A 14670-nucleotide genomic window follows, 5' to 3' on the forward strand; every position below is an offset into this window, starting at 1 on the left:
GGCTCCAGAGAAACATCCAGGAAGGACATCCTGGGACTTGTGCTGAGGAAACAAGATCATTTAAATTTCTCTCGCTGACATGTTGTCCCTTTCCTGAGGGGTTAGGCTGCCTTGCACCTCACCCTGTCCCCCATGATCTGGCAGTCCCCTGCCTTGGATGGGCTCGACGAGGTCATCCCATCTCCTCCTGCCAGTTTTGGGACTTGCTTCTCCCTGCAGCTTCCCACACTGCCCCTAGAGAAACCGATTCTCAAAACAGTTGTGAAAGTCCTGGAAAATTATTCTACATTGAAAAAAATACATCAGAAAATGGGTACATTATTAATGGCCCTGCTGTCAGCACCATAAAATCCTGACTGAACAGTGAGGCAAGATTTTTCTTTAATGAAGCAGTGCTGGTGCAATCAAGTAACACCGCTATCTGAAAGAGATGCTTTAGCCAAATTATTAGACCTAATATAGAAAAATCAAAGTAAATATCAAAGGCTTGAGATACCTAGGAGGTTGAATTTGGTAATTTTCTACTTTTCTCATGATTTGCATAGCCTTATTATCTGGAATCAACATGACCTTACAACGGTCCTGGCAGAGAGCAGGCAGGGGAGAGAGGTCTTGGCTCTCAGCTGCGGGGTGGGAGCCCTGAGATCTGGTCCTGGTAAATGGCTGTTTAACACCTGGGGACACCTTGGCCACTGGTTTGCATGGCCATTCCCCAAAGTGGTTGGCACCAAAAGGTGCTATGTGACCTGCTGCGCGTTCATGGTGTGAAGAGGCACACTGGCCCCGACTCGCTGGGTCCTGGCAGGACTTCCACTCCACAGGTGTAAAACCTGGCATCGCCATGGAGGGTGGGGGACGGGTGTCTGGAGGGGAGGGACGGCCAAAGCAAGCTAACACCAGCCTGTGCAAGTCCAGGAAAGGGCCAGGCTTTGCACCTGCCACCATGTGTGGTCCCGTCTGGCTTCAGGAGCTTGGGAACCATCTTGCCCGGTCACAATGGGTTTTCATGGAGGGGGGCAGTTCATTTCTCCCTGCCATGTTTCACTATCTACCCACACTGGCGAGGTGTAGGAGCTGATAGAAATTAAAATATCACAAATATCACTTCAGCTCCAAAACTGAAGGCTGGAGGCAGCCAAGAGCCACTCTGCAAGGGTGCATAATGGAAAGTCTCAGCATTGTTAGCCATAGCTGCTGCTATATGCATTGGCTATCGCAAGAGGGAAAATCTGAATCAGAAATAATGAACCAAGTGGAGAGACCTGCAGATGGTAAGGGTGGAGACAACTGTTCCCTGAACACTAGGAGCATCCCAGCATCAGCCTGAAAGGGATTGTCCCTCCCAGGTGAACCTTTCCAGGACCTGTCCTCCTCAGGGGTCCAATTTCTTGCCTTCATTGCCTGGTGAATAATGAGAGACCTCCCCAGGCCCTAATTTTGCCAGAGAGGTACGAACAGCTTTCCATGACCTTCATGGATCTGTGTTTCCCATGCTCAACAAGCAAGAAAGCTGAGCTCTGTCCTGCCCCAGGGAGTCATTGTAAATGGAGAGGCCCTGAAGGAAATCTCCAGCATGCCAAATTTCCTTTCCACCTCCTAATGGAGGGGCAGCCTGCACTGTAAAGGATGGGGAGAAGAACATCTATGCAGTTACATCCCAAAACATCAGGTTAACTGCGGGTTGCACCTTCTCTGAAGGATCAGCCCTATGTGCCATGAAAAAGGATGGCTTTCTGCCCTCTTTTTGGAATGGGAAGCTGGGACTTTTGCACTACATGCAAATCTTGCCCCAGATCTCCCCATGTATTTCCCCACATTCCCATGTATTTCCCCATACCTGTGAGAGAGGGTTTGGGAGGAAAAGGTGATTTTATTTCAAACAAAACTGTTCTCCTGCAGTCAGTGTCTCACACCCACATACTCACAGCACCAGGACAAGTGTCCAGCGTTCAGGCACTGAGACATATCTCCAGGTGGCCTGTCCAGAGCTCCTTGCAATGACACAGAGGAGAAGGGATGCCAGCTAGCGAGTCCTCATATCTCCTGGGCTCTCATGCTGTTGACCATGCATTGGCTTTGGATATACCTTTTTGTACTATTTAGGAGTTGATCATTCTTTTCATGTTGGTCCACCCCCGTGAGTCAATGGGCAACACTGCTGATTTACACACTTTCAGCTCTTTTTTTTTTTTTTAAAGACTCCTTTAGACTCCTTTTTTTAGGCATAGTCTGGTCTTAATTTTATGCTGTTCTTTGTTTTGGGCTGCCTTTTGTTTTCCCAGTTGGTCTGTCTTGAAAAGCTACTCACAGATGAGCTGTAATCTGAATTACCTTGGTGCCATCAATGCCTGATATTCTTTTATCCTTTTTTGACATTTATTCCTGAGCTTTGACCCCTATACAGACTCACTCAGATTTTATGTTTCTCCTACACATCTCCATAGATGCTCACAGACAGGTCTTTCAAAGGAAGCCCAGTCTACTCCTGTTGTCTGCTCTGATCAGGGAAGTTGTGTCAATAAGGCATGACTTTTGAGAGCTTTTCGCCTTCTCCTACACCCTTCCACTGAGCAGTCTTGTGAGGAGTGTGGCTGGTGCATGCTCAGCCAAGGGGGACACAAAAACTTTTGCATGCTGTTCAGTCTGGTGTTTGCTGGTGGTGATAGGCAATTCTGGCATTACTTCTCCTTTCCAAACAATCTCCTCACAGTCTGAGACAAGACAAAAAGCACAAAGCGGTGGGTACCAGAATGGTTTCATTAATTTTATTCTGCATGTGTAAAGCTGGTGTGGCCCTCAGTAAGAGCCTTTGTCTTCCCAGGAACAGCCAGCACAATCTTTTCTTTCTTCTCCCCCAGGGAAGGCTTGCATCCTTATTTCTTTGTCTGCTGGCAAGGTGATGTGGCCATGGTAAAGAGAGGAGTTATTTGGCTTCCAACCACTTGCCCTTCTCCTCTCCAGCTGGTACAACTCTAATGGAATGTCCCCTCTTGCTGGCCATTGCCATCTTCACACCATTTCTGGAAATGGAGGATTAATAAACTGCAGCTCAAAAATGTTGATGAATGTGTGGGTTGGCTGTGTTGGACAGAAGATAATTTGTGGTGAAATCCACAAAACGTCTGGGATTTGTAAATGTTTTCACGATGACTTGGCTATTCTCCAAACACTCCCATCTACTGACAAACACGAGCCATGAATCACCGTGCACAGGAAAATCTTCCAAGCCCTTGACTTACTCCTCACCCAGCTCTGCTAGACTGCCAGCTCTGATAGCACTCGCTGCCTGGTGGGGAACAAGGGCTTCAGGGTCAAGGTGAAGAAGCTGCTTGGCAGCCCCACAGATGCTCTGTGTAGGTCCCTGGGCAAGGGAGGTGGAGAGACGGCACGCTGACTTTTCTGGGTAGCAGCCCACAGGACAGAGCAGTGCTGGGACTGTCCTAGCTGATGCCAAGGCTAGGCTCCTTGACATAGCCCAGAGATTACTTCCTTTCCCAGAGAGGGGATTTGCTTTCCACTACGGAAGGTGGGGCCCAGGCAGTTTTCTGCCTGATATCAGCTGGAGTTCGTGATGCCTTTCTACAGAATGGGCTGTTTGGGGTCTTGCACTGTTGATTCATAAACACAGTGGCTGGCAGCAGTGTGTTGACTATCAGGGCTCAGCCCATGTGCCAAGGACAGACTCGCAAAAATAGCTGATGATTTGGGGGCAGGGTGCCTTGTCCCTCTGTCTATGAGCCCATGTGTTCCTGTTCCTGCCTCCATCCCCTAGTCAGGCCAGGAGAAGAGAGAAGTGATTTCCAAGCAGCTTCTGGTCTCCACTGTCTCCTGGTCTCTCCAAGTGGAAAGCGTTAAAGCAAGTCCCTCATTGTCAGAGCTTCTCATGTGGGTTGTTACAGCAGCCACACTTTCCAACCCTGGAGCCCTGCATCCCCTGTACCCTGTAAAGAGGCATGTCCCTGTAGGATGGACATCCTATGGGGTGCCTTGGTGGCTCTGCAGTGTGCCATGCAGAGTCACTCAGGCAGGACCACAGACAACAGCGTGTGTGCAATACTGTTCCTGCAATTGCAAAGTCACAGGTAAGGGCATGTCCTCCTGCAGGAAGGAATTAGACCTGGGGATCCTCTCCTCTCCCTCTTCTGCTCCAATGAGCTCGAGGGCCTTGATCTTCTATGAAGATACAACAAGGTTCTGCCAAGGAGGGCCTCCTCTGGCTTGAGGATTGTAGGTATTTATGCCAATATAGCCTCTAGCTACGGCATGGAGCCCTAGAGCTCTTCTTCAGATGCATGTGGTATGTGATATGTACCCTGTCTGTAAACGTGGTGGAGCCCAGGGATCTGAGTCCATGGCAATTCCTGGAAAGACACTTTATGTTTCCTCCTAAGCCACCTTCACTTGCAACATCAAACACAGGGAAATGTCAGGTTTCCCCATGGGTATACTATGTTCTGCTTTGGTGAAGCCCCTTAAATCCTTGGACTGGTTTGAAGACTCGGCCAGAGGCCAGTCTGCTGTTTCTGTCTGATACAAGCAATTACCTCAACAAGGACAAAACACGTGTCACTATTTTGTTGCCTGGGATCACCAGAGACTTGACTCCATTCTTCCTACCTGCAGAATTTGTCCTGTGCATTTCCAGCACCTCTTTTCCTTGGCTTACAGCAATTTTTTTTTCTCTCTCACATTTCCACCTCACTTTTCTTGTGATGTGTCCCCCAAAATGGATCAATGAGCACAAGATGATAGTTGTGATAGTTGGATCAATGAGCACAAGGTGACAGTTGATCTAGAAGCAGCATTTCCAAGAACATTGACCACCTAGCTGTCCCTGGTGTCTCCTCAGAAGCAGGAGCTGCTGTGCCATCTTCTGGATGAGCTAAGATGATGTGGAGCAGAAGGAAAGGAAACTTCTTCCAAAATGAACTATAGACAAACCATCCTCTCTGTTTGCCCTTGCAACCCTCAGGTCTAGATTTGCAGAGGCAGCTTGGCCTCTCTGGCAACTTTGTAGAGATGCTGTAGAGATGGACTGGGCACCTTTGAATGGCAAGTAGAGGACAGAAACATCTCTCCCAGCTCAAGAAGAACATTCCAAGGTTGGGATTAGAAAAGAATACCCCACAATTTCTATTGAAAAACATTGCCACTCGTGGGAAAGACTTGGGAATTTTGTTTTGCTGCTTCCCCCCTCTTTGTTAGTGATGGGATGTTAGACTGCACCTGCCTCCCTCTCCCATAGGAGATGTGCCAAGAAGGGAAAAGGAGAACAGAGCAATATTTTGGTGTCAGACATGTGGCCCCAAAGCTTTGCCAACTTTTCAGCACTGACAGTACTTAGCCATCACATGGCAGAAGTGCTCTCCCTGGAAAGTTTGAGATCTTAGGAAAATGCCTTATTCTGAGTTGGACTGACACACAAAATTCATGAAATCCTTTGCAGAAGGAAAGCTACTGAGATGTTTTGTTTTGGAAACACCTGCAGTCCAAACAGTTTGCTATTTCTGAAACCAAACTATTCACAACTTCCTGCAAACCTGGAAGCCACTGCTTCCTGCCAGCTGCTCTGGAAGTGGCTGAGGAACACAGGAGGTCTGGGGCTTGTGGTTGCCTCAGAGCTGGGTGGGCAGATGAGCCAGCAGGGAAGTGGGTAGAGCTCAGAGATACAAGCTTGCACTCAGTCAAAATCTGCATGTCGGATGTTCAAAGATGCTCTGCTCTGCCAAAAAGCATCTGCCAGTGAGCTCCGAGCCTGTCCCAGTCCCACTTCCCAAGGAGATACATATCATTTAGCACACTGCAGCGAGAGGAATAACAGCCAGAATGGGTAAGCAACAGGCAGTTATGTGTGAAGGCTCAGCATGTAGATTCCATGCCATAGGATCAGGAATGCTCTTCTTCCCATGTAAACCTTGAATTCATGCTTTTAGGGCAAAGACATACAACCTCAACAGTGGTACCTTTATACGGGAAGGCGAAGGTGTCTGTGACGGGATGGTTACACTAGACAGTCGGTGGTACGGGCCAGTTCTCTTGCCACAAGGACGTCTTCCGCTGACTGGTAGATGTGCCCCTTCTGACTACAAATATCATGACATTTCCAGTGGTCTCACACCTTCCTCTGCACATGTTTTCCTGCACAGTACATGCCAAGGAGTGCCCTTGAAGCAGGCCAGGACAAGGACAGGGTTGGAGAACCAACAAGCTAAGAAGAATGAAATATTTCAAGCTCAGAGGCATAGAAAATGTGTCCTGATAGTGGCTTTCTGTCAAATGCCTCTTGGGTGAGTGTCATCCTTTACTGGTAGATGCTTTTCTTTATCAGCAGATTTTCTTCTTGGGACTTTTGTGTTTGGTGAATGACTCGTACCCCCAGGACATGATCACTGATGTGGCAAAGGGAAAGGTCCTTGCTTCTGCCAGAACTGCGGGGACTCAAACCACGGGTCATATCTGCCCATATGCTTGTGTTTCAGACAGAGTTCAGTTAAACCAACAAGGGACAGCATAACAGCAATGCTCTTGGTCTGCTGGTAGCAAGTGATGTGCAGTCACTTCCAAAAAACATCCCTGATCATAGTGCTCATGGCCACAGCATCTCTGCAGGTCTTCCCAAGAGATTGCCCCTCTCCATGCACAAGTGTGGGTTTGAGATCAGATTTTACCGATGGCACTAGGCTCCTAGAGAGGTCATGCTGCATTACAGCGGCCAATTGGTAATTTGGAGAGGTCTCATGTTAACAATACTTACCCCTTAATGGAAAAGAAGGTGCTTGTGTAGAGTTTCCAACCAGAAGGAGGTAACTAGAAGAGATGGTTTGGGAAACCCAATAGGGAGTTTGTGGTGTGTGGAGAGGAAGTCTCCCTCAAACATGTACGGTGTAGTCTGCGGGGAAGGAGTCTATTTTCTGGGCATTTGCAATGAAGTTTTAATTCAGCATTGGAATTAAAATTCATTTTATTATGGGACCTTTAAATATTTCCAGAGCCTGACCTTTTCTGGAGGCTGTTGACTAATTAATGTCTGGTCTGGTATTCTTCAAACTTTCCGCGTAGTTCAACTTGTTGCCAGCTGCTTTCAAACACATTTTTCAAGAAATTAGGTTGTAATTAAGTACAGTTATTAATGACTGTTTTTCCTGCCGTTCCCATTGGGTTTGCAACTTACTTTGCTCCATGTGGCAAAAAAGATGGCCAATATTTCATGGGGTGAGTGAAGGAATGTCTAATATGATCTTTGACATGTTGATTTGACTCAGCTCCAACTCTGCAATGCGTAGTGACGACCACCAAACTGCGCAGGAGAAACCTGGGTAGAAAAGTACAGAGTAAGGGTCAAGTCCCTGTAGACAAGCTGACAGATGGGGCAGGGAGATCCTTCACCCTTGGAGAGCCAGTGCATGGGGTGAGCAGTTCATGTGGATTGGACAATGCATTGGTTGCTCTTTGCCCTGCTCCCCAAAGGATGGAGAGGAGAAGCAGCAGACTCACTGGAGTAAGGGGAATCACTCTTGTGCTTAAAATTCAGGGCATGCTGGTCTGGGAGCTCTGCAAATAACGTCAAGCCCATTCGTATGAACACTTCTCTCCTGCCCGGTCCTCTCTCCACCCAAGAGGGACTAACAGGGAGATCCGTGTGTGGAGAGAGCAGATGGAGCCGAAAGCAGCCAAGAAGGGAAGCGGCACTCCTACGCAGAGCCCAGGAAGGTTTTACACGCTCTCCGCTCTCCGGTGTCACTGAGGTCACTCCTCTTTGTCAAGCACATGGCAGCAAATCCCACTCTAAGCCCCAGATCTCGGAGGCATTATAATAATAAAAGCCTGGGCTGAAGCGTCTGAGCAAACGTATCGGCTGAGCAAGTGTTTTTCCCCAGCCCCAGGACCAGGTTATTCTGGGAACTGGCAGTGCTGAAACATCAAGGCGGCAACATCATCCGGCGAAATCTGCTGCCAGGGGGTGCGGGGGGTGACGGGCAGGTGAGGGAGCCCACCCACGAGGGGGGGACAAGGGGGGTGCATAGCACCTATTTAATTTCCTGACTGGCCTTCGACTGAATCCTGGCAGCTCCTGGCAGCCAAGGCAGCGCGGGTGGAGGCAGATAGATGCTGACAAGTAATGCACACGTGCACGGACATGGGGGCGCAGACGTGAACAGCCCCTTGCCAGAGGGCTGGGATTTCTCCAGGCATTTTACATCCCCTTTTTTTCCAGGGTCTCGCCCTTTTCCTTTTGCTTTCTCCCAGTGGTCAAGATGCCATGCATTCCCAGTAGGGCAGAAGAGCCCTGCGGACTGACACCACCTTGGCCATGGAGATAAGCATGCATGCAAGCACACACAGGCTCACACACATGCACACATCTTCTGGCACATGTGTCCACATGTTGTGCATGGCAGGTCTGCAGGCACAGCATGTCCCACAGCCAGGTGCACCATCGCATGCACTGGGTGATGGGCCAACGTGGAGACTGATGCTAGAGGCATCCCGATGGTACAGAAATCCACCTGTGCTCTGCTCCCAACCACAAAAGCCACGCTCCAGAGCAAGCGATGAAAACAAGCCCAGCAGTCACCTGCCTGGAGAGGTGCTGAAGGGCAGGTCAGCCCATAAAGCATCCTTAATCCCCATGCAGCTTCAGCCACAGCCAGGACCTGTCCTTCCTTGTGTTTTATCAGCAGATGTCCATACATCTCAGTCAGGCTGCATTTCAGTTTATCAGCATCTACCGCCTGCCCTTCAGCAGCTGGGACCTGGTTTTGGCTGATCTTTATGGGCTCAGTACTTGATGCCAGCCCTGGAAGCAGCTGGAAGAAGGAGCCAAGAGAGAGATGGGGAGATGAGCCACTGATGGAAGTGAACCAAGAAAGGTGGGACTTGGCCTTGATCAGGACCCAGGGCAGCCTGTGGCCATTCCCAGAATCAGAGCAAGGCTGCCTTCTCCGAAAGGATGAACAACAGGCCTGCTTCATCAGCTCAGCCGCTAGGAAGGACGGAGCAGAGCCAAAAATCCAGGAGAAAAATGTTATGCAGAATTGTTCATCTGTTACTGATTGGGAGGCTGAGAGCTCAATTCAAACCACCCAATAAAACCGGCTTGGAAGAGAATTTCCTGAATCCCAGATTAAGTGAATAAAGATGTTTCAGGAGTTCAGGGCCACAGTTGGGTGGTTTGCACACAATTTGCTGTTGGTTTCACCCTTTGTTGCTTAATGAAGAACAGAAGGAGGATCTCCCATCTCATTCGACCAAGGGAAAAAATTATTTCTTCTAAATTTAAATTAATTTCCTGTTGCAGGCACGGCTCTGTTTATCTGACCTACACAGGGGCTCCATCTTGGATTGTAGCTCATTCTGCTCCGTGCAAGACATTCTTCCCCTCGGGGACTGCAGCGTCCCCAGGCTGGTGCCATTGAGTCAGCATGGCAGGGTTTTTGCAAGCAGAGCTCGGAGGCTGAAAAGCTAATGGTAAGAAGTGCTTTGAAAGCCAGGTCTCAGTTCTGAGGAAAAACCTGCAATCTTTCACACCCCGTGTCCCCCCCGACTCATTCAGGGAGCAGGTCCTTCCTCTCTATACACCTCACTGCCACCAATGTTGTCCCCAGTTGTGCCCTTGGAGGAAGCCCCAAGGAGCAGTGGGTGCTTGGCTTGACTGTAAGGGCTGAACAACAGCCAGATTCAGTGAGGACCTCATCCCACACCATGCTCACTGGGGACAGAGACGACTCCCCGCCCTTGCAGCATCTCATGTTGGAGAGCTGCTCTACCAGGGGGCTTGCACAACCCTGAAAATCACTTATTTTAATATGCCTCTTATTCACGGTGAGGGAAAGGAGCCAGGCCATATGTACTGAAGTCTTTAGAAAGTTTCCAAGTCATGGCTACATCTCTTGCTCCTAAAGGCACCAATCTATATATCTACCTATCTCCCTTTCTCTCTGTCATTTACCTTGCTAGTAAATGCTAAAGTCTCTTTACAAACTGCAAACCTTTAAGTCACCTGGTACCTGAATCATTCCTCTAAGTGGCATCATGTATCTTGCTGGGACTTCAAGCCCTAATTAAGTGTGGAAAAGGGATGGAGATCCCTGGAGAAATCAGAGATCAAATTTTAAAGAAGGAAAACTAGATCAGAACAAAAGATAAAGAATAATCATGAGAAACTTCAGAAATATGGAAACAAGTTCTTCACTCAAGGGCCCATCTCTCTAAGCCTCATGCTTGATTTTGCACAAAAACCTCTCCAGAATATTTCCCTTTGCAGAATTTCTGGGGAATCCAACTTCTTAGGAGGAGTCCAAAGGCTCCAAGGATGAAGAAAGCTATTTGCAGCCTTGTTTCTGGAGTCATTACCACCATCCTGTAAAATGTGGCTTGTCTAGATGGCAACCCAGGGAAAATGTGACAGTAACTGTCAGCAGGAATGTGATGGGTATGAACACCAAGGAGAGACATGCTTTCAGAGAGCCCCATGAGAGGATCAGCAGGAGTAATGGGATGTATGTGAGCAACAGCATATTTAGGCAGAATATCAGGAAACGTTTCCATCTCAGCTATTAGTTTTATTAGGAAAAGTCTCCCGTGGGAAACTGGAAGCTGCATCACTTGACGCACTCCAAGCTAAGCACTAGATAACATGAAGCAGAGAACAGGCGTGTATTGGCGGGGGCAGATGGCCCAGATGACCTAATGGTCTTTCCATCACTGCGATTACAATCTAGCCTGGGTAGAGGCTCTTTGCTTGTCTCCATCTGACTCAGGGTAATGACAGGCTGGAGAATAACATGTGAGTTTGTTCCAGTGTTATTTTCCAGTTTCTTCACTTGAGGTCTCTGGGTAAAAGATGGGCTGCGGAGTGACCTCAGCTGAAGTGACAATATTTCCCAGTCCTCTTGCCAGGTTCTCCTTCTCGCAGGGCTTGTGTGTGTTGACGTGGGGGCTGCAGGATGGCATGGGCCCCGAAGTCCAGGTCCTTGTTCAGAAATTGGTGCTTAGCAAAGGAGTGGAGGAAATACAGATACAAAAGCCATCCAGAAAAGCTAGAAGAGCCTCCCACCAGCTTTTGCCATCTGAGATGTGGCTGCTTCAGAGTTGGTTATTGCTTTTTCTTGGCGATTGCTGGTTTCCCACAGAGGGACAGTGGGAGCAGCGGGTGATGCAGGATGTTTTGGTGCAGCCGAACAAACAGAAGGGACTGAGTGCGTCTTCCTGGTGCTTGAGGAAAGTGCAGCTCTGCTGAGATGGGGATGGGGAAGATCCAGGGATTCATCTTGTCCCCAGAAGGAACCCTCTGGGGAAGGCTGTTCCTCCACAGACTGCCCTATGTTGTTCAAAGCTGAGACGAAGCAAGCTGATGATCTACGAAATGGTTTGCGCAGCCTCAGCCCAGCCCTCTCCCTGTCACATGCAGAGCCAAAGGGGACTTGCAGGTAGGCTCTGGGCTCACACAGGTGGCTCCAGCTCCTCTGCTAAAACCTCCCAGGTTGCCTCTGCCTTCACAGGGCTTGGGTTTGACACCAGCCCTTCAGCGATACAGCTCAAACAGGTACGATCAAGCTGACTTTTCTATGCCCCTCCCATTGCGAAGTACTTAACTGCAGTTCATCTCTTAATGTTAAAGATATTTCTAAGTGCTTTATTAAGGGGCACCTTAACCTCTTAAATACTTTTTAAAATAAGAGCCTTGACAGCTAGATGGAAGTATCCCCTTGAGATGTGCAGCGAGTGCATCCAGAGGAGAGCTTGCGAACCCAACATCTGCTGTGGGGAAAGAAGGGCAGCGCTCACCAGAGCTGTGCTTGTGGTGCAAAGTGTGGGATGCACAGGGATGCTGCTGCCCCAGCTCCAACCCGTCCTGGGGGTGGGTGAGGATCCTGAGCTCTGCTAAGAGGCACATGCATGAATGCTGGAGCAAGAATTTTGGGGGATTTGGATGCTGCATTTCATTGACTCTTGTTGGCTATTTGAAAGATAGGACTTTAACTCTCATTGTCATTTGGCTTCGCCTCACTTTGCTGTCTAGTCTAGGAGCTGTCTGGGATTCTCTGCAGCTGGAGAAGAAAGGTGGATCCCTCCAAACAGCATTTCCTTTTAGTATTTCAGATGCCTTTTCAGAGTGGGATGCACTGTCTCTGTCAACCCCATGACACCCTTCCCAGAATGCAAACTTGGGACTTCCTGTGATGCTTCCCCAAAAGTTCTCATTTTAGAAATACCTGACTTAATGCTATAGAAATGAACTGGAATGGTCTATATTGTGCAAAGTGATGACAAAGATTTTCTTTCCCTGTTGGAAGCAACTGGTATGCTGCAAGCACAAGAACTTCATGGGAAAAGCTTGTTTATGGGATTAATGAGAACACAGAGTGGTTGCCTGGGGTGGGATAAAATCTTATCTAAAGAAAAACACAGATGGATACTTGGTGGCACAGGAAGAAATCAAGCTGGAGGGATGAGGGGTTCATAGGCACAGGAATACAGAAAAACAGGGACATTTCAGTCAACATTTAATGATTGCTTGATATCAGATGTGCAGGCCACTTCTGCGATGATAGACCAGGGAAAGCAGGGACTCTGGAGAGGGTTTGGGCTTCAGCTGAAACCCAGAGAACAGAAACTCCCACTGTTGCTGCAGGGCTGAATATGGTCTTGATATGCACAAGCAGGGAATATCACGGAGGTGGCATTACTCCTGCATGTGATTTTAGTGACATCATCACCAAAATGGCACACTCAGGTCTAGTGCTTATGTTTGAGAGTGACACTGAAAACTTGGAAAGGACTCAGGAAAGAACTAGAAAATTATCCCAGGGCTAGAAATCATTCTCAATGAGAGACTAATGGAACATGATCTGTTTAGTTTATCTAGTTTTTAAAGAGGTGATTTAATCATCGTCTGTGAGAACTGATGTGGGGGAAACTTTGAGTGCAAAGGGCTCTTTAAGAGGGCATAAAAAGACAGAAAAAGATCCAGGGACTGGAAAGCAAAGCTGGTGGTTGTTGGGCTTGAGATAAAGTAACTATTTTTAACAGTGGAAATAACTGACCATCGGAACAAGGAGCCCAGAGACATGGTAAACTCTCCATCCCATACATCCTTGAAAAGTAGACCGTCCAATTTTCTGTGAATATGTGAACCGAAACACAAGCTGCTGGTCTTGGTGAAGTTAGAAATGTGAATTTTCAGCTAAGAAAACCTGAAATGACCCATGGTGGCAAGAGAGATATACTCCACTTCATCACATGCTGACATGGTGGTAGGGCCAGGCTTAGCTCCTACTGACATTTGCAAAGACAGACAAGCACAAAGCTGTGCTTGCTCTGCGCAGTCCTACCCGAGACTGCAAAACTTCTGCTGTTTGAACCTCCCTTTTCTGGTACATTCATCCATGTTGATCCTTTCTTCTTTTGTGCCAATGCAATGTTCCTGGGAGCTCGTTCTGTATCTGGCAAATGTGAAAGAATACCTTTCTGCATCTGACTGGTATTTTAAAAATATTTTTTGAAAATGTATTTTCATGAGGAAAAAGCTCCTGGGAGGTTACCTAGAGCAAAACTTCCTGAAACAAGAGTATTGTGGCTGGGTCTTGTGGCAGTTCAGTTGCTCCTTCTCACATTCAACACTGCTCGCAGCTTCTCTGTCAAGAATTGGCTGTAGCATTTCTCAGCTCAGCCTGACAAGGACGATATCATGAAGGTATCAGGGGCAGGATTTAATGAATGTGCAGATTGTCACCTTTGCTGAAGATCCTGCCTGGTGACCCTTGGAGAGGGGGTCTCCCCTTTTCCTCAGCATGCAATAAAATTCATTTTCCCCAGGCACTGCTGGGAGGCAGTCCCCAGGTCTCATTACTCCCAAACTCATTTGGTTGCCACATTTGGAAATTTCTGCAATTCCCCTATAAGGCAGATCTAGAACAAGAGCAGAAACAAATTTTATTCTAGAAAAGCAAAAGGTTAAGTTTTTCAGGACAAAACTGAAAATAAACTTGCTCAGTGAAAACATGAAATGAGGAAAACCCATGCCTGAACTTCTCCTGACAGTGTCTGCTCAGAGGTCAGCAGAGGGGATGTTGGGTCCTGTAGATGCAGGTGCCAATGGGGCAGCTCAGGTCTGCCTCCCTCCCCAAACACACTTTGCTTAGGAACTCCCTCTTCCCAGTTACACTGGAGGGTTAGCAGATATGCTCAGACTGATTTTGGGAGTTTGCCCTGCTGCCTTTAGGAAGGATCAGTATCATATCTTTCATGGCTGCAGTGATGAAAACTATGCTGGACTGCAGCTGGAGCAGCAGTAGAATCTTTTATGGGCTGCTTTCGCCCAGGAGGAGTTAGTGGACTCGCCACTTCTCCAGGCACCTTCTGTGCCATCACAACTGGGAGACTGTGACTCCTGGGACATGCTGCAGGGGCTCCCAGGGCATTGCTGGATTATATTACAACAATTACAGCATACAAATAACCTAGCTTTGCTCAGGGTATGAGGCCCTCCTCCATCTCTCATGAGTCGAAGAAGGTCACAGCACTGCCAGGGTAAAATGTCTTCTGGTCAGTCAGATGAAGCTTTGTGTAGGTAGGTCTTTGCACCTCAAACGCCCTTTCTCTGATGTAAAAGGCCTCAGACAAGCGTCGTGGCAGGAAGGTTGGATTTGACATTGACGTGACTTAAAC

This window comes from Harpia harpyja, chromosome 7 (genome assembly GCF_026419915.1).
Source record: "Harpia harpyja isolate bHarHar1 chromosome 7, bHarHar1 primary haplotype, whole genome shotgun sequence".
NCBI classification, from domain to species: domain Eukaryota; kingdom Metazoa; phylum Chordata; class Aves; order Accipitriformes; family Accipitridae; genus Harpia; species Harpia harpyja.